At 42.3% G+C, this 23,964-nt stretch overlaps 1 protein-coding gene across 1 annotated transcript in view; it reads left to right on the plus strand.

Annotated features, from left to right (window-relative positions):
- MDM2 (MDM2 proto-oncogene) overlaps positions 1-23,964 on the plus strand; it is a 198,706-nt gene that overhangs the window by 140,273 nt on the left and 34,469 nt on the right. The gene's annotated exons all lie outside the window — the stretch shown is intronic.

Consider the following 23,964-nt stretch of genomic DNA (forward strand, 5'->3'; position numbering starts at 1 on the left):
AAAAAAAAAAGAAATCTTTTAAAAATAGTCATAACTTCGGGTGCCTGGGTGGCTCAGTCAGTTAAGTATCTGACTCTTGATTTCTGCTCAGATCCTGACCTTGGGCTCCATGCTTAGTGGGGAATCAGTCCCATGCTTGGTATTCCCTCCCTCTACCCCTACCCCCAATCATGCTCTCTCTCTCTAAAATAAATGAATAAAATCTTAAAAAAAAAAATACCTTAAAGGAGAACTCTGTCTCTGAAATGAAACAGGCTTTCTCCTGTTTCATTTCTATTTACTTTTTATTTTTTTTTTATTTTTTAAAGATTTTATTTGAGAGAGCGAAAGCAATCACAGAGGGAGAGGGATCACAGAGGCAGAGAGAGAAGCAGACTCGCTGCTCAGCGGAGAGCCCAATGCAGGGCTTAATCCCAGGACCCCAAGATTATGACCTGAGCCAAAGGCAGCCCCTTAACCAACTGAGCCACCCAGGTGCCCCTCTCCTGTCTCATTTTAAAAAATGCTTTTTAAATCTTGTCATTTTATAAGTTACTAGTTTTTTGGTTTTTTTTTTAATTTATTTAAAAGCAACAGCATTGGGACACCTGGGTGGCTCAGTTGGTTAAGCCAGGGTCCTGGGATCGAGTCCCACAGTGGGCTCCTTGCTCAGCAGGGAGCTTGCTTCTTTCTCTGCCTCTGCCTGCTACTCTGCCTGCTTGTGCGCTCTCTCTCTCTCTCTCTCTGACAAATAAATAAATAAAATCTTTAAAAAAAAATAAAAGCAATAGCATTAATTAAGAATTCCACATTAACTCCATCAGTAAGTAGTTGTTGGGTGAATGAATATACAGATGGCCAAAGGCGAATGTCTGATGGAAAGAATGGAGACCAGATTTATTAGATACATTCTGTTCTGTGTTTCTAGTTCCAAACTTGAACTGGATTTACTTGCTATACTTTCTAGCAGAGAAAATATTAATTAAATAAAAAAAGACATTAAAAATAAGGCATTCAATAAAAACAAAGTGAGTTTATGATGACAAATTCAGATAAATGCTAAACACATACTTTTCTAGAACATATAACAAGAATCTGGTCCAGAATTGGCTGTCCGTGAGGGTGCCCATGAAGAAAAACCGACTGAGCTGAGCTCTGACGGATTTATGGAAATTAGATATGTAGAGGGAGGGGATCACATTCTGGTAAAAAGGAATAGCACATGCAAAGGCCCATGGGTTGGAGGAATTATGATGAGCCGAACTGCAAACGGGATGCAATAGAGAGACTACATTTCAGGAAGGGGAGGTATGGTGTGGCATGAGCCTGGAAAAGAAGGCTGACCTCTGGACCATAGAACACCTTGCAGCCCATGTTAGGAATCTAATCTGAGCAAGAGGGAGTGTTCTGAGTGTTGTCTCAGTCAACCCCTTTGTTTTGAAACTAATGAAGGAGAACCAGAGGGATGCTAGGAGACCAGCTGGAAGGCAATGTACCAAGATGTGATAGCTTGGAGGGCTGGTGGCAGTGAGATGATAGACGTGGACAGATCCAGGAGAATTTAATAGATGGCATCAAACTGGCTGGAGATGGATTGGAAATAGAGGGCATGGGGCTGGTGAAGTCAGGAATCACTGATTCCTGGGTCTGGTTGGTGTTGCTGAGACAGAATGGTGCCATTCTGTGAAACAAGAAACACAAGACAAGGTGTGGCATGGGAAGGAGGAGGATGATGAGTTCATACACTGCCATCTTGGTTTCAAGTTGTCTTTGAGACATCCAGTTAAAAATGTTAATCAAGGGGACGCCTGGGTGGCTCAGTTGGTTAAGCGGCTGCCTTCGGCTCGGGTCATGATCCCAGCGTCCTGGGATCGAGTCCCACATCGGGCTCCTTGCTCAGCGGGGAGCCTGCTTCTCCCTCTGCCTCTGCCTACCACTCTGTCTGCCTGTGCTCATGCTCTCTCTCTAACAAATAAAAATAAATAAAATCTTTAAAAAAAAAATGTTAATCAAGGGGCACCTGGGTGGCTCAGTGGGTTAAGCCTCTGCCTTCAGCTCAGGTCATGATCTCGGGGTTCTGGGATCAAGCCCCACATCAGGCTCTCTGCTCAGCAGGGGCCCTTCTTCCCCCTTTCTCTCTCCCTGCTTCTCTGCCTACTTGTGATCTCTGTCAAATAAATAAATAAAGTCTTTTTTTAAAAATGTTAATCAAATAATCAGATACACAGGTCTAGAAGTCAGGAAATATTTTAGTTGGAATGGAGATAGTATGAGGGGAGCTCACGGGGTATGAATGATATGGATGAAAACACCGATCAGGATGGGCTCACCTAGGAAGCATGTACAAAACAAGAAGACCGTTACAGCCAAGCCTTGAGGAGCTCAGGCATACACCGGTGGAGGAAAATAATTCTGAGAAGGAAGAAAAAGACGTAGGAGGAAGCCGAGGATAAGAGTGGGAGAGGGGGTGGACAAATGGGACGGCACTGCAGAGAGGTGAACATAGATGTGTACAGAAAGATAACCACTGCGTTTGCTGGCCATCCGCTGTCAATCTTAGTAAAGCTGTTTCCGTGGAGTGATGGTAGCAAACGCAGATCAGAGAGGGTCGAGCCAGCGTGGGAGAGGACATGGAATCTTCGAGTACGGACAATTCGGTGGCTATCGCAGCACGCGATATTGAGTGCTTATGAGCGGGGGGCTTTTTGTGTGTGTCTAAGGCTTCGACCATAATGGTAATTTATTATAAGTAAAATTGTAAAGCACCAAATAACGCTGTGTACCCCCGCAAGTAGTGTACATGCTTCTTTCTGTAGCAGGGATGATCTTTTGTCCTGCAAAGGCATTTCCTTTTTTGCTTCTGAAGGTATTTTTGAAATATGGGTTGCTATTAATAAGATCAACAGTTACTTTTGCCAGCTGCCAGCATACTTTGAAAAAAAAAAGTTTGCAAACCCACTAGGGGATGCTTAGTTGTGCATTTTTGGTTTCTATGGCTGCAAGATAACCCCACCGAGAAAAAGACCAGTCTTAGGCGGGGAGCTAGTATGGCATGGTGGAATGGGTGAGCCTGGACATTGGGATTATGGCTTCTGGTCCAGACTCTGCCGTCCTGCGGATAAACTTTGGCTTTGGGCTATCTTGCTTGACTCTCAGTTCTTGTTTCTTCATCTACAAAATGAGGGCTTTGATCCAGGTGATTTCCAAGGGATTCTTTATCTCCCAAAACCCCTGGTTCTGCTTTTTCAAATTGAAATGATAATTTCTCCTTTGTTTATGTTGAGAACAGGTTTGATTAAATGAGAAAGATTTTGTTTGATCCTTTTAAGAAGTCTCCTTGTTCATGTGCATTTTTTTTTTTTAAACTGGTGGATTGTTTTTAGAAAGTATATGCAAAACATTAAATGTAATTTATGTTCATATTTGTTATGTTAGAGGACATACAATTTCATTTGATTTATCAAAATTGCTTCACACTTCATGGGGTGCCTGGGTGGCTCAGTGGGTTAAAGCCTCTGCCTTCGGCTCAGGTCATGATCCCAGGGTCCTAGGATCAAGCCCTGCATCGGGCTATTTGCTGGGCAAGGAGCCTACTTCCCTTCCTCTCTCTCTGCCTGCTGCTCTGCCTACTTGTGATCTCTGTCTGTCAAATAAATAAAATCTTTTTTTTAAAAAATTGCTTCACACTTCATAAGAAAGTCTTTGGGAGGTAAATTATTGCCAATTCACCAAATTATTTACAGAGGGATATTTTTTGATATGCTGTATCCAATTTGGAAAACCCATCACCCAAACCATAGTAATTCACATTTTTCTATTTAATTAAAAAATCTCATAAATACTATGTATACCCCAAGAACAAGCCTGCTTATTTATTTAACCAGCCAGGATTATGCCTTCCTTTTTTTTTTTTTTTCTTCCCTTAAGGACTTCATTTTTTTAGAGCAGATATAGGTTCATATGCATTTCTAAATGTTTAATTTTTATTACCCATAAACATTAATTTTTCTTTTTTTGTTTTGTTCTTTTGTTTTTTTCTGAGAGAGAGAGAACAAGGGCTGGGGAGGGACAGAGGGAGAGGGAGAGAGAGAATCTTAAGCAGGCTCCATTCCCAGCATGGAGCCCAAACACGGGGCTCAATCCCATGACCCTGAGATCATGATCTGAATCAAAATCAAGAATCAGACACGTTACTGACTGAGCCACTCAGGCGCCCAAAAGTATTTTTTCTTTTACAATCAAATGATCTGTACCAACCAAATGTTTTCATTTTCCTTTTCGTGTTTGTTCTTGCACACTCCCCACAGTCAGTTTCCTATTTTCTCAGTTCTCCTCTCAATTTAAAATTAGTGTTGGAGGTTTGGTATAGAAGAGTGATGGGGAAAGGTCTTACCAGGACATGGAGGGCTCAAAATAAATTAGTCTGTTGAGATTTGGGGTCTCCAAAATTGGGATTTACCATGGGAATGATCAGACTTGCCAGGTCTTTCCCTGCCTGGAGTTTAGAAGGAAGACTAACATCTTTGAACTAGAGTTCTTAGAGCATCATGGAGGGGCTCACTGACTATTTGCTAGAATCAGAATGTTTTATACAATTTAACAAAAAGTTACAAAGGGGTTGGAAATGGGCAAAAAATTCTGTGGAAACACGGTTTCCTAACCAAACACCCATTCCTATTCTTTGCTTTTTACTCTAGAGACTAGAAATGCTAACTTTTCTTTTCACCATATTGCCACATAGTTAGGGATAGTTGTGTAAGATCTTGCCAGTGAAACGTAATTGGAGGTCGCTGAGGATTTCTGGGGCATTTTTTGTTTTCCTGCTAAAAGGGGCAGATGTGGCCCGCATTGCCTTTTCCTGCCTTGAATGTAGCCGTGGATGTCCAGACTTGTACTAATTGGTAGAGCAGAGGGGAAGAGAACCTGATTTGAAAGTGCTGAGCTGCTAAAACAAGGCCATCAGGTGCCTATTTCCAGGCTTCTAATTCTAGATGAAAAGTAAGTCCTTATTACGTTAAGCCACTTTTAATTGCTACTTGCCGCTGAAGGAATACTAATGAGAATTTGAGGGTGAAAGGGGGCAGAAATGGAGGACTTGCTCTGTTAGACTTTGAAACCCAGGAAGCAACAAGTGAATGTAGCTGGTTAAGGACAAAACTAGAGTCGTTGCTAGGCTGACCCCAGCCATCTTTGCAGTCCATAGAACACGAAACGCTGGGGGCCAGGGGGTTGGGAAAGAAGAAATTGTTTGGTGGACATGGGACACAGAGATGGAGTCCACACCTGGAGCTATTGGTGCCTTGGGGGTGACTGAACCAGTTCTGACAGGAACAAACTTTCCAGTTAAGTGGGAGGTCATCTGTCTGGCCCTCCACTGTCCCCTTTTTGCTCCTTGATTTTGATCATCCTGAATTACCTAATACTCCCCTTGCCCCAGCCCCAGCCTTACACTTTCTCAGTAACTACTTCATTCCCAGTGTTTCCCCCAGTTCTTCAAATTGAGTTGGTAGGTCAAGAAAGTACTATCACCAATGACTTAAAGGTCATGCCTCCATCTTGGTACTGGACATCAGTGTGAAGGTTCTATAGATAGTCTGTAAGAGGACCAAGGAAAACTTACTCTAGTAATCCTCCAAGACTTCCATAAAATCATAGGAGAATGGAGTTTCACTCGAGGGCCTCCCATTGTCCACACACATAGGACTGTGGGTAATAGTGAAGCCTGTGTGCTGGGAGGAAATGAAGTGATTGTCATGGAAGACTCTTCAGCCAAACATCGGACGATTTATCTGAAATAAAGAATATCATGAGGAACTCCAAAGCCTGGAGTCAAATAGTGTTTCTCACAGGGATGGCAAGCTTGCGGCTCTCTCTTACCTCTGGAAAGCTCAATACTGTTCTGAAACTCGGGGATTTTGCCAAGGAAACTATGGGCTACAACTTTTGTCCTTTCTTCCCCCGACACTACATGGTGTGGCCCCACGGAATTATGACAAGGCCTGTCATCATGGGTTCTCAAATGTCATCATGTTTGTCTCCATTCTAACGCCAACCTTGGCCTCACCCTCTTTCCTGGTGTGAAGGTCCAAGTGGAGGGGTCTAAATCTCCCCCACTCTAACGGGTCAGAGAAGTCAAAGGAAGTCAAGTTGCTCCTCGGGAACCTGCTAGACATGGAATTCACGCAAAGAATGACCACTGCAGGGTTTACAGGGGTCATGCAGCTGATAACAGTTCCCTGGACTAATGCCACTTAAGGTATGGACCAGTGTCAGTCCGTGAACAGTTTCTTACCTGTTCAAACAATGTAAGTACATAAGTTAAGAAGTAGTACTGAGAAATTTTATAGCACTTCAGTGTTACCATGAAGGACAGCCATTTGACTTTGTATGTTACAGAGTATCACTCTTCAATGGATTAGAAGTAAAAAATTCATTTTCAAACAGTTGGAGGATTGCTTCTCTCCATCTGGAGAGAAAGTGCCAGAGTTTGGGCCACGAAGTGATTTGATTATGAGGAGCTTTGTGGTTCACTCAGACTGGCCTCTAAGTTACATGGCTTAAAACAGATCTAATGTTAGGGCCTTTGAATTCTCAGACCTCTCCGGCCCACTAGAGCCGTGGAGTTTAGTGGGGGAACCAGAAGATTGGGGCAATAACATTGGGGCTTCTTATATACAACTCACTACTCTGATGGCCTACTCAGTGTCTCCAGCAGGAGGTCTAATAGATCTCTCAGACTGAACTGCTCTTCCCTGACCCCAAACCCCTTCATCCACAACATATTCTTAGCATTTGCTCAGATGAAAGATCTTGAAGTTGTTATTGACATTTCTCTTTCCTTACCTTCTCACCCACCCTGGCAGGCTGCTTGGCTCTGCCTTCCAAACATCCAGAATCCAACCTCTTCATACCATCTCCACTGCTACTGGGATGGTCTCTTAAAGGATCTCCCCACTTTTACCCGAAGGGTTCACAGTTCACGGTGCAGCAGCCAGCGTTGGCCTGCCTGGTCAACCAGGTCTCTGCTCGAAACGGTAGTGGTGCCCCTATTGTACTCAAAGAGTCAAATCCTCCCAGCAGCCTCAGGCCTTACAGTGGGGGAGCTCCTCTCTCACCCTTGGCCGCCTCCTCTGCCCCCGCCACCAGGTCTTCATGCTGTGGCTTCACCCTCCAGCCATGCTCCCACCTCGGGGGATTTGCTCAGGCTCCACGGGGAAAGCTCTTTCCGAATGGGCGTGTGGCTAACTCTCCCTCCATGCTAGACTTCCCTCAAAACCTCACATTTTCTGGGGTGCCTGGGTGGCTCAGTGGGTTAAGCCGTTGCCTTCGGCTCGGGTCATGATCTCAGAGTCCTGGGATCGAGCCCCGCATCCGGCTCTCTGCTCGGCAGGGAGCCTGCTTCCTCCTCTCTCTCTCTGCCTGCCTCTCTGCCTACTTGTGATCTCTCTGTCAAATAAATAAATAAAATCTTTAAAAAAAAACAAAAAACAAAAAAAAAAAACCTCACATTTTCCAAGGGGCTTATCCTGATTTCATTACAGCAGCGAACTCACCCTCCCTCCCAGCACTCGGAAATCTCCCCGCCCCAGCTCTGCTTTTTCTGTGTTCCCTTGAGCCTGTATCTTTACATTGTACTGTCTCCAGGTGCTCAGATACTGTTTACTCTTGCCCCCTCCCGCCAGGGTGTGAGCTTCTCAGAGACAGGGACCTGTTTTATTGACTGCTGCAGATAGAGTCAGGCACTGAATAAATGCTTCGCCTTATAGCAGTTCTTACTCATTCTGGGAAGAATCCACCCGAACCTCACTGTCGCCTTAGAGAAGCGAAAGCAGAGGGAGAGGAGGAGGAATAAGAGAGCTCTTGTTAAAATTCAGAGCTGAGGGGCGCCTGGGTGGCTCAGTGGGTTAAGCCGCTGCCTTCGGCTCAGGTCATGATCTCAGGGTCCTGGGATCGAGCCCCGCATCGGGCTCTCTGCTCAGCAGGGATCCTGCTTCCTCCTCCCTCCCTCTGCCTCTCTGCCTACTTGTGATCTCTGTCAAATAAATAAATAAAATCTCTTAAAAAATAAATAAATAAATAAATAAAATTCAGGGCTGAATTACCCCCATAAAAACAGCAGGAGCTTCTCATGCATTGCCCTCCTTGTCTCCCTATCTTTCATTCTGTCTTTCTTTCTCCCTTCCATTCTGGATGGGCCAGAAACAGAGGTGGCAGGTGAGGAATCAGAACCCATTGGCACAGAACCCATCTGCGGACAGATTTGCAGACTTCACGGAGGTGAAGCAGGGGCCATGGAGAAGTGGCTCAATCTGTCCATTCACTTTGAAAATGTACATGCGTGCTGGGAGCGCCTGGGTTTTTTTCATCAGGGCAGGAGTTTGGAAAAAGGCATCAGATCATTCAACAGAAAGTTGGAAAGCAGGAAAAAAAGCAAAGACAAAGTTTAACAGAGAGAAAACACAAGATATGATAGAATAATTCCATTCAGATATATCCGTAATCATGACTGCATTAGTTACATTAAATTCACCTAGTTAAGCGCAAAGACTTCAGATAGATAAACAAAATCTAACTACAGTTGACCCTTGAACAACATAGGTTTGAACTATGTGGATCCACGTATACATGGGTTTGTTGTTGTTGTTCTTTAAGATTATTTATTTGACAAAGAGTGAGCATAAGTTGGGAGAGACAGCAGATAGAGAGGGAGAAGCAGGCTCCCCACTAAGCAAGGAGCCTGATGCGGGGCTCGATCCCAGGAACCCAGGAGCATGACGTGAGCCAAAGGCAGACACGTAACTGACTGAGCCACCCAGGCATCCCCTATATGTAGGGTTTTTTAAATTGTAGTTGACCTGCAATGTTAATACTAGTTTCAGGTGCGATTTAACAACCCTATCTATCAAACAATGCTCAACACAATAAGTGTAGTCACCATACAATGTTATTGACTATATTCTCTATGCTGTATTTTCATTTCTGTGACGTATTTATTTTATAACTGGATATCAGTACCTTTAATCCCCTTCACCTTTTTGCCCATCCCCAAACCCTCTTCCCTCTGGCAACCACCAGTTGTCTGCATTTACAGATCTGTTTTTGAGGTTTTTGTTTTTTCGATCCCACATGTAAGTGAAGTCATATGGTATTTTTCTTTCTCTGGCTGACTTACCTCACTTAGCACATTTTCCTCTAGGTTCATCCATGTTGTCCCAAATGGCAAAAATCTCGTTCATTTTATGGCTGAGTATTATTCTGGTGTGTGTGTGTGTGTGTGTGTGTGTGTGTGTGTGTATACACCACATATCTTTATCCATTCATCTATTGATGGGCACTTAGGTTGCTTCTAGATCTAGGCAATTGTAAATAATGCTGCAGTGAACAGTAGGGGCACATATATCTTTTTTATATATGCAGATTTTTTTAAGTAAATATATTGGAAAATTTTTGGAGATTTGTGACAATTTGAAAAAACTTGTAGATGAACAGCAGAGCCTAGAAATACCAAAAAAATTAAGAAAAGGTTAGTGTATTATTGTAAGAATACAGTATATAATATGTATAATATATAAAATATGTGTTAATCAACTATGTTATCAATAAGGTTTCTGGTTAATAGGAGGCCGTTAGTAGTTAAGTTTTGGGGGAGTCAAAAGTTACCTGTGGAATTTTGGCTGGATGGGGAGTCAGCACCCCTAACCCTGTGTTGTTCAAGGGTCACCTGTATGTATTTTTTGTAAGAGACTTTCCTAAAGGGGCACCTGGGTGGCTCAGTTGGTTAAGCATCTGCCTTTGGCTTAAGTCATGATCCCAGGGTCCTGGGATCGAGTCACGCACTTGGCTCCTTTCTCAGTGAGAAACCTGCTTCTCCCTCTGCCTGCTGCTCCCTCTGCTTCTGCTCTCTCTCTGACAAATAAATAAGTAAAATCTTTTGAAATGGAGAGAGAGAGAGAGAGAAGAGAGACTTTTCTAAAAAGAGAAAGAAGGAAAAAGCAATCCAGGTTGGTAATAGCATATTAGACAAATTAGAATTTAAGGCAAAAAAAAAAAAGTATTAACAGGATCAAGGAAAGCTTTTTTTTTTTTAAAGATTTTATTTATTTATTTGACAGAGATCACAAGTAGGCAGAGAGGCAGGCAGAGAGAGAGGAAGGGAAGCAGGCTCCCTGCTGAGCAGAGAGCCCGATGTGGGGCTCGATCCCAGAACTCTGAGATCGTGACCTGAGCTGAAGGCAGAGGCTTTAACCTACTGAGCCACCCAGGCGGCCAAGGAAAGCTTTTTTAAAAAAGAAATCCACCAAGACCACAAACAATTATGAACAACATAACAAACATCATAAAATTAAAAGGAAAATTGAAAAATTTTACACAGCTCTATCAAAAATGATGGAACAAATAGCCTGAAAGTTAGCCAGCTTGTGTAATAGGGCTAGGAGGGCCCTGCGCTCAGCCAGCACAGAACACACATTCTTTCCAAGTACTCGAGAAACATTTCCACCAGTGAGGATTAACATAATACTTTAAAAAAGACACTTTTGTTTTCCGTACATTTACTCAAACAATAAAAATGCTGTATTTAAACCATATTTTATTGCTTTAAAATACTGCTGAGAATATAGTAGAATATCGAACCATTAGATTTCAAGATATTATTGGACCAGGTGATCTTGTGTCTTCCGGGAGGCTTTGGACGGCACTCCAGGTGGAATGAGAAGGAGAAGGGCCACACTCTTTGTCCAAGATGTGGGCCTGGAGCCAGAAAGGATGTAAGTAAGCATCATATGAGAAGCAAAACAGCTCAGGAGCAGGGAACCGATGAAGCTGTTGGCAGAACTTCTCAGTGAAGCTAAAAGAATAGCAAAAAAGAAATGTGATTAATAAATAAATATGAGCTGCCACTAAGCAGAAAGGGAGTGAGCAAGAGAGACATTTTGGGCCATTTCTTTGGCCCGTTTTCTACTTTTTTTTTTTTTTAAGGTTTACTTATTTTTTAAGTCATCTCTACACCCAGTGTGGGGTTTGAACTCAAGACCCTGAGATCAAGAGTTACATGTTCTGGCTAAGCCAGTCAGGCGCCCCAAGTTTCTAGCACTTCTAATATTATTCCTGATGCAGGACATTTGGGCTATCCTAGATTGGTTACTCAAATTTACATTAGTTCTACATTTGGTTTTAAAACCTCAAGGCATAATTTCTAAAGTCATGCATTTGGTTAAAAACTTAAAATCTTCTTTCTGCTTTTCTGAGACCTTTGCTTCTTTTTGGGTTGGAGAACTTTTTCCGTCAGACCTAAGATTGAAGGAATGCAGTTTGCTGCCCTCAGCCTGTGAAAAGGAGGCTTGTCTTCTCCAGTATGTATGCCTCAGAGCCCTGGTGCGGAGGGACCAGACCCAAACTCCAGGCCAACCCGGAATGAATGCACAGTCAGGACACAGAGGGGAGAAAGCAGGGACGACTTGTTTAAACTGTGGTTATGGCGAAAATCTTTGGGGGAAGAAAAATTCAGGAGGAGTTTAAGAGCGTTATTTTAGAAGTATAAGATTTGTGATCGCAGCATGAACTTAAGTGACTTTGGCAATGAACAAGGTGTATGGCACAAGGGTGAAAAGTTAATCATCATTCTCCTTGTAAATCAGACGGAATTTGTAATCAGGGTATCCGCGACGGCCGCTTCCCAGTTAACTGTAAATGTTCTCATGCTGGAACTTCTCTGGATGAGCAAGACTCCTCTATAAAAGGAGAAAAGCAAGATCCTTAAAGCATCCGTGGATGCCGAATCTCCTTCTGCTGAAAAAAACCTGTCAGGGTCACAGTTATAGAAGATTGTTTCTCCGTTTTGGCTCAGAGCCGATAACCCCTCTCTCTGCTTTGCTAATAATAAACAACAGTGGTTTGCAGAGAGGTTACTATACTGAATGCATTTCCTAAAGGGTTTCCTTTTCACCTCTCTTTCTCCTCCCAGCCCCTCGCTTCAAGGACGAAGCAAATCTCCATCCTGCCCTCCACGATTTATTCTCTCTGATGCTTCCTGAGAGCGGAAAACGTGTCTGTTGCCAGCGGGTAACACTGTGCTGGTAACACAGTGGGTCAAACAGTGCTGGTCCCCTATTAGATGCGATCAGCCCTAACAGTGAGCCCTCAAAACCACGTCTTCAGTTTGTGCTCCCATCCACAGTCCATCACTGCTCTTTCAAGAATCAGTGGCGTCCCAGGACAACTGTGGTTTACTGCGGCTCACAGCTCGCTAGGGGGCCAGCTCTTGCTGGAGGTCCCTGCCGGCATGTGTCAGTGCCTGCCCCGGTGCTCTCTGTACTTTGTATGACCCAGGCTCCTGAAAAGTCCTGTGCTCAAGGGTCAGGCCTAATGAAAGGGACCCTTGTGATGGCTCCTTCGAGGACACTGTTAAGCGACACCTAAGTGAAACCGACTTTTGTTGTTTCGCGTGAGGGCGCAGTGGTGAGGGATAAGGTGGTACGGCTGGTGCCAAGGCCTTGAGTCATGTCAAGTGCCAGTAGTCTCGCCCATCCTTGTCTTTGCACCATCAGTGCAAGAGTCCACACGTGTCGGTGCAAAGCGAATCAAGTCTTAGTATGAAGAGTTTTGACCTCACAAGACCCTTGCAAGAGGTTCATGCGAAGCTTCGTGAATCACTGCCCTAGGCTTTCAGGATGTCTTGGCTGCTGCCCCTGGGGAGCAGCAGTTCCAGGGACAAAAGACAACCAACAGGGTGATTTCAGAACGTGATCAATTCCATGATAAGAATAAACACAGGGAATGGCAGAGACAGTAGCCAAGGATGGAGGACGGGCAGCGTTAGAAAAGGCCTCTCTGAAGAGATGACCTCTGACCCAAGAACTCAAGGGTTGAAGGGGGTCTGCCATGCCCAAGACTGGGGAATAGGTTTCTGGAAAGGTGATATAGCAAGGGCCCCAAATCCCAAGGCAGGAAATAGCTTGGCATTTAAGAAAGAAGGGCCCCTGGGTGCAGTCAGTTAAGCGTTGGACTCATGGTTTTGCCTCAGGTCATGATCTCAGAGTCCTGAGATGAAGCCCGGTGTTGGGCTCGGAGCTCAGCGGGGAGTCTGCTCAAGTTCCTCTTTCCCTTCCTGTGCTTCTGTGCTCTCTCTCTCTCTCTCAAATAAATAAATCTTAAAGCAACAACAAAAAGACAAAACAAGAAAGATTGTAGTCAGTTCTGGATAACAGGAGTAATTTTTAGGACTCCTTCAAGGGGGATTCTATATTCTTACCATTAAAAATTGTAACAATATATGCACTAACTTGTTTAATCCTTCTTACAATCTTGTTATCCCCATTTTGCAGATGAGCAAACTGAGGCATGCTGAGAATAGGAAAATGGTGGCAGAGCTAGAACACCAGGAGTTTTGGCCACAGAAACTCTATTCTTTAGAGCCTCTTTTTGAGGAAACAATCACTCAATATTTAAAAACTTCCTTGTTAGTGCATTAAAAGCCTTTCTTTTTCTTCCTTCGCTCAGTGGAGAGGAGTTTCTCTGAACAATTCCGCTGAAAAGTTTCTCTCTCATCTTGAACAGTCACACATGCATTGAGTCTTTATGAAGCTTTTGTCTTATTCTAAATGAGACATAAAGAGCCATGAGCTGTGAAGCCAGTAATCCAGTCCATGACAGGTTCTCTTTCTCTGCGACACAGGTTGGTCAAACCTAATTCAGAAAACCACGGAGCAAATCTGGCTTTCTGAATTAGGTTTGCAACTTCACCCAATGCCTGTGGATTGGAGCCAGGGGATGTGGGGGGTGATGGCCTGAGAAGAAGCAAGCAGAGAAGATTTCACAAAGAAGATTAAAGAGATGCGGTTGGGTCAGCACAAACATCTCAAGAATGTGACATGGGTGGTCTCGCAGCCCTCCTTTGAGGAAAAGGCTGTGCTTTCCTACCCGCAGAGTCTCTCGGTAAGGAGTGTGGTTCTGTTGCAGTCCAGGTGACAGAGCCTGGACTGCAACAGAACCACACTCCTTACCGAGAGACCAACCCCAGTCCACCAGGCTCTTGCTGTCTACACCTAAGCCCTAATAGTAGACTCTGGCTTCTGTTCACCAAGGATCCTGCTGTAAACTTCACAAGGGCAGAGTCTTGTCTGTTTCTGCTCATCTTTGGACTCCAACACTGGTAAGATTCCTGGCACACTGTGTGTCTTCAGCAATGATCTGTTAAATGATTGAATTACATGAGAGGTTTAATTGGACATGTGGAAACAGACACATGAATGTAGTGAAAAATGTCATTCACTTGGTCTTTTCTTTATGGTTCCACAAATACATATTGAGCACTGATTATGGCAGACATGTTGTTACATGTTAGGAACACAAAACCTCTGGCGAAGCTGTCTCACCAAGGGGACTTTCCCAAAGAGGCAGTTGCAGAGAAATAGTCCTCTATTCCATTGGTAGCATGAGTTAAGAGTCTTCTGCATGCAGTACTCTGTACTAACCCAGAAAAATGGAAATAAAGGGAGGACATTCCGAGACATTCATCTCGGAGCCTTCAATCTAAAGGCCAGAGAACATGACCATATGCAAAATACTGAAATGTTATGCAATGACACATATAGGAGCAAGAATTTTCTTGTTAATATATCCCCTATTATACCAAAACACTGCAGCCTTATGAGTAATTGAGTGATTATTACTCATGGTTTCTCCATTAGAGTTTCCGTCTGGCTGCAAAGGGGACTCCACCCTCTGCTTGAGGAACTCCCCTTCATGCAGATCTCAGTCTGTATCCACTTCTTTGCCCAGATGCCGCTGTTAGTCTCTCTTTTAAGAACCCAGTTCTCAGGGGCGCCTGGGTGGCTCAGTGGGTTAAAGCCTCTGCCTTCGGCTCAGGTCATGATCCTAGGGTTCTGCCTCTCTGCCTGCTTGTGATCTGTCAAATAAATAAATAAAATCTTAAAAGAAAAGAAAAGAAAAAAAGAACGCAGTTCTCTTCCTTCTACAGCTTCATCCAAATTTGCGATTAGATATTTATTTATTTATACTCTTTCTTTTTTACGGGACTGCAAGCTCCAAAAACACAAGAACTTCTTATTTTTAAGATCTTTTTATTTTTTTAATACTTCATTTATTAATTTAGAGAAAGTGAGCGAGAGCAAGAGCAAGGAGAGGGGCAGAGAAACCGGGAGAGGGAGAAGCAGACGCTCCACTGAGTGAGGAGCCCAACATGGGGCTGCATGCCAGGACCCTGGGATCCTGACCTGAGCCGAAGGCAGATGCTTGACCGACTGATCCTCAGGACTTTGTATTTTCATCGGGCGATCTTTCAAATGCCTTGCATTGTGCCAATACATATTTGTCAAATGTATGAATTAAGGATCACAGCCAGGCGTGCGTGGGTGGCTCAGTCGTTGAGGGTCTGCCTTCAGCTCAGGTCAAGATCCCAGAATCCTGGGATGGGCCTGCATCAGGCTCACTGCTCAGCAGGAGGCCTGCTTCTCCTTCTCCCACTCCCCTGCTTGTGTTCCCTCTCTCGCTGTGTCTCTGTCAAATAGATAAAATCTTGAAAAAAAAAAAAAGGATCACCGCCAAATTCCAGCTTAAAATATGTTGATGCCTAGCAGATAGGATTGCAGTGATAATTGAAGAAGCTCATAACCCCATTGGTCACACAGGATTTTTCTCTCACATTGAGCTAAATGACTGTTTTCACCCATACTGGGCCACAGTCTGGTCTAGATGCTAGTTTACTTTTTTTTTTTACTTTTTAACTTTATTTTTATTTTTTATTTTTTTAAGATTTTATTTATTTATTTGACAGACAGAGATCACAAGTAGGCAGAGAGGCAGGAAGAGAGAGAGGAGGAAGCAGGCTCCTCGCGGAGCAGAGAGCCCGATGTGGGGCTCGATCCCAGGACTCTGGGATCATGACCTGAGCCGAAGGCAGAGGCTTTAACCCACTGAGCCACCCAGGCGCCCCTAGAAATACATGTTTTAAACATCCACTGCTTTAGAAAACATATCAGAAATCAAGTAATTGATAAATATGTATCCACTAATCTATCTTTTTTTCATTTTTTTTTTTATTGAGATACAGTTGATACCTCAATTATAGGACAACTATATGTAACATGATGCAGGGGTGAGCTATACAACGGCCTGATTTGATAGACTGCCGAGTTGCATGTGATTACCGCCATAGCTAACGCGTCCATCAGCTCACATAATTATTTCTTTTTTTGTGGTGAGAACATTTAAGATCTAGTCTCTTAGCAATTTTGAGGTATATAATACAGTATCATTAACCATAAGTACAGCAATGTGCAGATTGCCAGAACAGTTCTGCAAGAGAACTGCAAGTTCTCACCCTTTGACCAACATCTCTCCAACTCCCCTACCCCTCAGCCTAACTTTTAAAAACAGACAATAATTTTATTTTTTTTAAGATTTTATTTATTTATTTGAAAGAGAGAGAGAGAGACAGCACCATGCTGGGGGTGGGGCCACAGGGAGGAGAAGCCGGCTCGCTCCTCAGCAGGAGGGACTCGATTCTGATCTGAGCTGAAGACAGATGCTTAACTGTCTGAGCCACCCAGGCACCCCAATAGTTTATTTTTTAAAACTATTTTTAACAATTATTCTTGGGGCCTGGCTGGCTCAGTCAGTTGAGCATCAGACTCTTGATCTTGGGGTTGCAAATTCAAGCCCCATATTGGGTGTAGAATTTATTAAAAAAAAAAAAAGAAAAAAGAAAAATTACTGATTTTTGTTCCTTTTTATATGGTATATTTGGATTTGCATCTTTAAATAACTTTAAAGTGCTGACATGCTTTTAAAGATTCATTTATTTGTGAGAGAGGCAGGGGAGGAGCAGAGGGAAAGAGACACTCAAGCTGACTCCCTGCTGAGCGTGAAGCCCGATACGAGGCCCCATCTCAGGACCCCGAACTTAGGACCTGGGCCGAAACCGAGAGTCAGACGCTTAACCAAATGCGCCACCCAGGCACCCCAAAAGTGCTGACACTTTTAAGTAAAGTGATGAGGGATGAAACATTTAACCCTTTCCAGATTTTTAATACTAACCACACCACCCTGAAGTTTGAAAACAAAACCAGAGATTGTGGCATTTTCTGGCCGTTAGAGGGAGCCACTGCTTTCTAAATCTTAAACTCTGTAGAGAAACTTCCTCTTCTGTCATCTTTAAAGTATTTAAATTAATTTTTTTATTTTATTTTTATTTATTTATTTTTTTTGCAGAGAGAGATCAAAAGTAGGCAGAGAGGCAGGCAGAGAGAGAGAGAGAGAGAGAGGGAAGCAGGCTCCCCGCTAAGCAGATAGCCCGATGCGGGGCTCGATCCCAGGACCCTGAGATCACGACCTGAGCCGAAGGCAGAGGCTTTAACCCACTGAGCCACCCAGGCGCCCCTAAAGTATTTAAATTAAATTTTAGCTCAGCAAATTCCCTCAAAGAGAAAAGATCCTAAGAGGTAGAAAGAAATCAAATAGGTAGTTAATTGATTTACATTCCACATTCAGAAATGCTGGTCATTAGAATTTGAATTCATTTTCAAAATTTTCAGAAAGGTTTGAAGAGTCCTGCTGGGTTTATTAACAACACAATAGTCAGTCAGAAAACCAGAGAAGGAACCGCTTAAGAGGAAAGAGTGACTCATGGAGCCGGAGCCCTAAAATCCTGGTGACTTAGCAAATTGCGACACAATGCCTGGCTGGTTCAGTCGGTTAAGTGGCTGCCTTTGGCTCGGGTCATGATCTCACCGTCCTGGGATTGAGTCCTGCATCAGGCTCCCTGCTTCACAGGGGAGCCTGCTTCTCCCTCTCCCCCTGTTGCTTCCTCTGCATGCGCTCTCTCTCTCAAATAAATAAATAAAATCTTAAAAAAAAAAAAAAAATCTATGCTGATTCCTCATGTTGGTCCCGGTCATTACTTCTCAGCCTATAATTGTGCTTACTCTTTCATTTCCTCCTCTAATTATAAAGGAAGCTGCAGTTGCTAAATGTTTTTTTTTAAGATTTTATTTATTTATTTGACAGAGATCATAAGTAGGCAGAGAGGCAGGCAGAGAGAGAGGGGGAAGCAGGCTCCCTGCTGAGCAGGGAGCCTGATGCAGGACTCAATCCCAGAACCCTGGGATCATGACCTGAGCTGAAGGCAGAGGCTTAACCCACTGTGCCACCCAGGCTCCCCCAGTTGCTAAATGTTTGAACCAAAAGGTAGAACCTGTGGTGGCAGAAGTCTGGGCCTTCTCACTTCTCTGTGGTTGCTTTTTTGTTTTTTTCCCACATTCTTGTTCTTTTTGTCTACCTTTCCTATCATATTATGGGTCTTTCTTAACCTTCTCCCCCACCCTTTTTTCCTTCTATCAGTTCAACCTTAAACCCACCCATTAAAGCATTGTGGAGCACTTCTCTACAAGTCAGGAATGTTAGTGCAAACGAGCAAGCCCCCAGTGGTCACTGCAATATAACATAAAGTGAATTCCTCTTTTAAATAAATGTAGCATACAAGTTTTTCTAACTCATTAAAATAGATTTGAGATGAAAATGGAAATTTTTAATATACAAAATTGGCAAACATTTGGTTTTAATTTTCATAGAGACCTGTAAATCCACATCTTTCTAAATTTAGTATTGCCGAAGGTTATACTTGGGGGGAAACAAGTACTCTCTTCTATCAAGCATAGGATTGTAAATTGGCATAGTCTTTCTTTGACGCAGAGAATCCATGTGATCCCAAGGAAGGAGGAGGTGATCTCAAGGAAGTAAAGATGTGCATAAGGATTTTTGTCCAGGGAAGTTTATCATGACCCTACTGTTCGTAGCAAAAAATCGGAAAGCACCTAAATGTCTAACAGTTCTTGGTCTGCTGATCTGTGTGATTCCCCAATCTTCTGGAAAGACCTGGAGTTTTTACTCTATACTTTATACCTGACCCTTGGTTAGATGGGTAAGGGCCCTGGAGATCTGTGGACCTGTCTGGTTTTCTCTCATTTCTGAGTACAAACAGCTTAGTGTCACCCGTGTTTTTAATCTGCTGCTTAGAACTTCCAACTACTTGTAGTTATAATCCCCTCTACCAAACTAGAGTCTGGTTAAATATGATAACTGTGTCTTTTTAAAAATTATTATTATTGTATTCCCCAGAGCTGAGCATCATGATTAATAAGTTCTTAGCAAATTCTTATTGAATGAGTGAATAAATGAATGAGGTATTTGTGATCTGCTTTGAATGTGATTGTCTCTACTTCATGCTATGAGTCTGTATCCCTCTGCAGAAAGAAATCATTTACACAGTAATACAATGAGGGTGGGGAATGACTATGATTCTTAGCATTTAAAATGTTAACTTAAGGACGCCTGGGTGGCTCAGTTGGTTGGGCCGCTGCCTTCGGCTCAGGTCATGATCCCAGCGTCCTGGGATCGAGTCCCACATCGGGCTCCTTGTTCTGTGGGGAGCCTGCTTCTCCCTCTGCCTCTGCCTGCCACTCTGTCTGCCTGTGCTCTCGCTCTCTGTCTCTGACAAATAAATAAATAAAATCTTTAATAAAAAAAAAATAATAAAAAATAAAAAAAAATAAAATGTTAACTTAACAAAACAACAGTAGTGGTTTGGCTATCCATTCATTTAACAAATGAACTGAATACGTTCTATGTACCGGGCACTATACAGCACTAGAAATAAAAACACAGAATTAGAAATTCAGAAAACTAACTGGCTTGAGTTCTTTAAGATCTCTCAAGGGACTGATGTGTAAGCGTAATAATTTCTCAATTCAGAAAAGTAGATATACTTGAAATACTAATTTCCTCTCTATGGGCATCCCCTTGTTTTATGTGAAGATACCTGTGAAATTAGATAGGCTACCAGAAAGTTTTTTAATTGGCATATCATCAGAAGTAAAGGCGTAGACTAATATAGAAATCTATTTCTTTTAAGCCTGGAAAGACCTAGAAAATTTTATAATTTTCTCTAGTGAATTGATTATTTGCATGCCACACAATCATTATCAAATTCTTACTATTTAATTCCCTTTTTACATACTTCTGTATATAAATATAGCAGTCCTCTACTATGTATTATTTCAGAAGTCTCTAAGATAACCGAGTTACAATTTTCATTTGAAGGACACATCCTGCTTGCTTAGATAAGTCTAGGGTGTTTGCCTAATTTCAGCTGCCTGTGTGTAAGCCTTAACTTAGCATGGATTATTCATGTAGATGGCTAGTTCATCCAAGTTAGGTTGATATGTACAGTAAAGATGGAATCCCCTCTCACTGGGGAATTTCAAATTCAGTAAATAGTGTTGGGACAGCTGATCATTTGGATAAAAAGGAAGTTATATTCTCTACCTAAGACCATTCACAAAAATATATTCTGGAGGCATTAAAGACCCAAACAAAAAACAAAACTCTACATATATTGGAAGAGAATATAGGAGAGTATGTTTATTATGACTTTGGGAAGTTAGAAGTCATTCTAAACAAGACCTCTAAATGCAAAATATGTAAAGGAATAGACTGATAAGTTTTACTCCATGAAGACTGATTCATATGAGCAGCGTGTCAAAGTTGTCTGCTGAAAAAGGCATCCTTAGTGAAGTTCCAAGATTGATAGGTATGAATCACACCTACAACATGTTTAGGCAAAGTCCAGAAACAAGTGACAGATCAGGAGATGGTATTTGCCATATGTATAGCACAGAAAAGGTTAGCATTTAGATCTATAAAGCATTTCTACTAAAAAGGACAACTCAGACCAATGGGACTATGAAAAAAAATAATAGGACAAGTTATTTATAGAAAAATAAATATAATTGGCCAATGAACATATGAGTAGAATATCAAGAAAAAAAAGATTATATTTAGAACATTGGGTTAACAGTTTTCAATCATTATATGGGCAAAAATTAAACATTCTAATAAAATGTCTTGGTGTGGGTGTGGAAAAGTATACACGCACATTGGTAATGGGAGTATAATATTTATACAGTCGTGTAAAGGGGCAATTTGGCAATAGTGAGTAACATAAAAATACATGTATGCTATGAGCCAACAATTCAAGCTATTGGTGTCTGCTTTGGAAAAACACTGGCCCTTGTGCATAAGAAAACATGTACAAACATGCCCGGTTGCAGAGTTCCTCATAGGGAAAGTTCCTAGGGACTAGTTCCTCTAGTCATAGCTGAACTATGCCCAGAACAATGGCTAATAAAGTGTACATTCAAACTATGTAAGCAGCGGTAGGAGGCCATTTCAAGAACGCCCCTGCAGTCAGTGGTGATCTGGATGGCATTCCACCGTGTCCCACTGGATGAAAAAGCAAGTTACGGATATATTGTTGATGCCATTTTATGTAAAAAGAAAATCAATGACACCATGGAATGAAACTGCATATTGCCTAAGGAACACACGTAAATGTGTGTAAATATATGAAAGAAGGACTGAGAAGAAACTAACCTAATTGATAAGCCAGGTTGGCTTTGGGACAATGAGGGACAGGGATGTGGGTGGGGCTGGAAGGGGATTTGTCCTTGTCCCCTTTTTTAAAAGAATTTATGTATTATTTCAATTTTACTTTCAAAAATTAAGCCATTTTCTGGTTAATAACAGCCGAAGATGAAACATGTCTGGTCTTTAAAGCATAGATTGATGCATAAAATATCAAAAATTAAATATGTATACATTTATAAATAGAAATTTATTTTAAAAATTTTTTGTTTAACTTTTTAAAAATAGATTTTACTTCTTTATTTGAGGGAGAACACACCAGTGCTGGTGTTGGGGGTCAGAGGCAGAGGGAGAAGCAGATGTTTCGTCCTGGGATCCTGGGACCATGACTTGAGTCGAAAGCAGATGCTCGACTGATTGAGCCACCCAGGCGCCCTTACAAATTTAAATTTAAACACACACCTATACGCATATATAGCCTAAAAGAGATTTTCTTTTTGTACCAGCAAAAAAAGGGAGCTCCCAAACCTAAGCGGTAAGTGTTGGAGCCAAGGGGCTCACAGAGCAAGGAAGTGGGATTTGATTTTATTAGTGGAGAATGGAATTTAACCTCTAGGTAGCAGCGTCAGAAGCTAAAAGATGTGGAGGAACCTGGTAGACAAGGGACATCAGGCTAGAAAGCAGTGTATGTGCGCAGAATTGACAAAGCACGAACAGCAAGTGGCCCTGAGCACCTCCCCCACCATACAAAAATACCAACTTAGAAAAGCAGAGAGTGAGGGAAATCTAAAAGATTGAATATTTCTTCTTCTTTTTCTTTCTATCCATTCTTTTTTTTTTTTTTTAAGATTTATTTATTTATTTATTTGACAGAGAGAGATCACAAGTAGGCAGAGAGGCAGGCAGAGAGGCGGGGGGCGGGAAGCAGGCTCCCCGCCATGCAGAGAGCCTGATGTGGGCCTCGATTCCAGGATCCTGAGATCATGACCTGAGCCGAAGGCAGAGGTTTAACCCACTGAGCCACCCAGGCACCCTCTATCCATCTTTTTTTAAAAAAGATTTTATTTATTTGAGAGAGAGAGAGAGAGAGAGGGAGAGAAAGCGAGCAAGCAGGGGGAGAGGGAGAGGGAGAAGCAGACTCTCTGCGGAGCCGGGGAGCTGGATACAGGACTCCACCCCAGGACCTTGAGATCATGACCTGAGCTGAAGGCAGATGTTTAAATGACTGAGCCACCCAGGTGCCCCTTTATCCATCTTTTTTTTTTTTTAAATTTTTATTTATTATTATTATTTTTTTTAAGATTTTATTTTTAAGTGATCTCTACACTCAAAGTAGGGCTAGAACTTACAACCCTGAGATCAAGGGTCGCATGCTCCATAGTGAAGCCAGCCAGCCACCCACCTCCATCTATTTTTAAAAACCAGAATATTTGTTGCATGACTACTCATTGAAGTCCTTAAGATAAACTGTTAAGTACCACAAGCACCTAAAACAATTCTACTTAAAAGAGACTGGAAACTGTCTAAATGGACTGTTTAAATGGTTAAACCCAGCCAGATTTAAGTAATATTGGGCACTTAGTGAGTTTTCCTATTAAAATCCAGGGATAGCCTCAGCCATAATTGTAAGTAAAATTAAAACGTTATTATTATTTTTTTATTTGCCTGTCTGAGTTGTAGTGAGTTAAATGGGCCACTGCTCTACTTAGTAAAAATCCATTACAATATGTATTGTTGATAGGTCTATTTCCCTCCATGGTTTCAGAGAGTAAGAGAGTAAATTCACTATGCTACCAGGACTCCCATCAATGAGAGTACCCTGAGCTATTTTTGGTTGAGCAGGTACTACAAGGCCAATCATTTGTACTTCTTTTTCTTAACTTTCTGTCCTTTATTTTGGGTTCTGGGGAACGGTTTGACCCCAAAAGTCTGACATCGTCTGTGTAAGTGATAGTGTTGGCTCACAATGAAGAAACAGACTATCATGACTTTAAAACCAAAACCAAAACCAAGTGTTATGGTGACCTGAATTACAAGACTGACAAAGAGTCAGTCCCCTTCTAGATCTAGCCACGTGAGAAAAAGTGTGAAGACCCCTAGGTCGATGAGGCCGCTACTCATCATGGAGAAGGCAGTGTTTTTTTTTTTTTTTTTAATTTTTATTTATTTTTAAAATTTCTTTTCAGTGTTCCAGAAGAAGGCAGTGTCTTTTTTAACCACTTTGAAGATCAGTAGCAGAAACATCCAGATCCAGTTGTAATTGTTAGTTTCAAACAACTCAGAGACCAGCAACAGCATAAAACTGAGTGTTCAGGCAGAGAACCTTGACCTCCAGGGCAGGAATTCTCTGACCCGCTCAAAGCATCTACTGAGGATAGCAACTACCTCCCAACTTGCCTTGGGAGAAAAGCTTTAATGCCACCAAAGGTTGCTCTCCAAAGGTATACTCCTGCAAGACAATACTACTGTTGTGAGATTGTAATTTGAAGCTCATGCCAACATATCATTCAAAGACCCCATCTCTGCCTAAGCTGTCAGATTTGCCAG

This window comes from Lutra lutra, chromosome 8 (genome assembly GCF_902655055.1).
Source record: "Lutra lutra chromosome 8, mLutLut1.2, whole genome shotgun sequence".
NCBI classification, from domain to species: Eukaryota; Metazoa; Chordata; class Mammalia; order Carnivora; family Mustelidae; genus Lutra; species Lutra lutra.